We start from the raw sequence: 2257 nt of genomic DNA, 5'->3' as shown, positions 1-2257 counted from the left end.
GGAAACACTGTCTGAAGGATGTGATTATAAATCTCTAAAATGGAACTGCTAAGAATATTTTCCAGAAGCCCAGGTACTGATGTGCCAACAAGCTTTTCAATCTCACTGAGGAGCCGTACGGACTTTAAGGAATCTCCACCACTATTTAAGAAGAGTGACTCATCGGGAATCTTTGAAGAATCTTCTGAGAGATTCAGAATAGACTACAGATGAGAGAAGGGAGAAATATGGTGAAATAAAGGCCTAAAATCAAAATAATTCAACACTTACAGGTAATATTTAGAGAGATGATAGTACCTACATTAATGGTATGGGCATAAGACACACAAAATAAGTATTTTTAATAAAATAAATTTTTAAATTGTTTCCTTTATAGTAAAGGAGACCATCACTATGCTACCAATTTTGTCACAAACTGAATCTAAAACTGCAAATTACACTTTTCTTTAGAGTAGTTTACCCATAAAATAGAAAATGATTTAAAAAACATTTGTTTTATTAATTATAAAACCCACAAGATACTAATAGCTGATATTTCTATAATATTGGAATAATATTCATCTTTATTTGCTTCATATAAATCCAAATTATTTCCCAAGAATCTAAAAATGAAGTGGATAAGACTTTTATCTAGGTATCTTCTATTTTCAGACAAGACTACACAATTATGTCCTCTTTTCAGAACCCTTTATAAAATTCCACATTTTATCTAAGAAAAATTCTATTAACCTATGGTTATAATAAAAAAATACACACACACACACACACACACACACACACACACACACACACATTTCAAAATAAGTTTTTAAAAAATATATATTCCCTTAAACAGAAACACATATGTTTTGGCTGAAAGTTTTTCTGGAATAATGATGTAAGCCTTTATACCACAGATTATGGTATAGCAAGATTTGGCTATTTTCTCAGCTTGGACAAGAGTGTTACTACACTCCACTGCCCCTCTTATGAAAAAGTTATGTCAAGATAGGTTCTGTTTATTTGTGCCTTTTTTGACCATCTCACTTCCAATAAATTTCTTTATAGAGCTTAATTTAATCTTACAGTAAAGAACCTAACCCTTATTTTAATAACAGTTGACTAAATGAAGCTATATACCACTTAACACCTGGGTAGCAATAACCTTCATAGAAAATTTTATCAGACTTTTTAGGATGTTATGATTCCTTAAAGATATTAAATGACTTCTTTATAATAACAAATTGGCATCTCAAAAGTTGTACCTTCCACAAATGTTGTAATTTTTCCCAAAGTTCCTCTTTTCCATTGAGCTTACACTCAAACTTCAAGTTTGTGTACTTTAAATAAGTCTTGTTTAACTCAGAAAAATCAATTTTGCCTTAATATAAAAGAGAAATAATTTTTAAATTTCAGCTCAAACCCCTTCCATTTTGTTAGTCACAATATATTTTTCAGTGTAAATGTTAGATACTATAGAATAATTTGTCATAATCAATTCTAAAGAAAGCGGTCTCATGCTACCAAGAATCTCATGGGTAATACATAGATAAGAAAAAAAAGGGGTAACTAATGATTACCTCATTTAAAGAGTTAAAGAAATGGTACTATTTCACCAACCAATTATTGCATTTTGAAATAAATGTTAAGATGAAATTGGGAACGCAATATAATATGGTAATTAAGAGCAAATGTTGCAAAATCAAACAGTTCCAAACAGAATTCCAACTGTACCACTAACCAGCAATGTGATTGTGGAAAAATTTCTTAATCTCTTTAAGTCTTACTTTCTACTTCTGTAAATGGGAATACTACTACCTACTCATAGGATTTTCTGGAGATAAAATGAGTTAATTATACAAAGCATTTAACAGAGAGTCTACCATAATATACCCCAGTATTACTTATAATAAGGATTTATGTATCCTTTAAACTATTTATGAATACAATTGGTATCATTTGGCACTGAAACATATCTGCTTCAAATTATTTTACCATGAGATGTGAATGGTAGAGAATCAATCAACACAAGCTCATCCGGGATTGCATAATTTGGAAGATGTTTCTCCAGTTCTTTAAAGATGTAATCCTTTACTAACTCCTTTTTGGACACCAAGAACAGAATTAATTTTTCCTGATTATACCATGTAACTGCACAAGACTCCACTTGCTGAAGTCCTTCAGCAACCTATAAGAGAGATTATCCCAATTTGCCAATTAGGACATTTAAAAATAAACTTCCTAAATGTTCTAACTCATTATGTCTGAAATCAATACA

General features: G+C 30.5%; 1 long non-coding RNA gene across 1 annotated transcript; it reads right to left on the bottom strand.

Annotated features, from left to right (window-relative positions):
- Positions 1–6: 6 nt before the first annotated feature.
- LOC105310988 lies at positions 7–2200 on the bottom strand. Its single transcript, XR_897591.2, has 3 exons — positions 1975–2200; positions 1245–1360; positions 7–203 (listed from the first exon to the last, which is right to left on the bottom strand). It is a non-coding gene; the product is annotated as an uncharacterized LOC105310988 (long non-coding RNA).
- Positions 2201–2257: the final 57 nt, after the last annotated feature.

The sequence above is a fragment of the Pteropus vampyrus genome, unplaced genomic scaffold (assembly GCF_000151845.1).
Source record: "Pteropus vampyrus isolate Shadow unplaced genomic scaffold, Pvam_2.0 Scaffold20083, whole genome shotgun sequence".
NCBI classification, from domain to species: Eukaryota; Metazoa; Chordata; class Mammalia; order Chiroptera; family Pteropodidae; genus Pteropus; species Pteropus vampyrus.
Note: the sequence above shows the minus strand (reverse complement) of the source record. Positions and strands in the feature narration are given on the sequence as shown.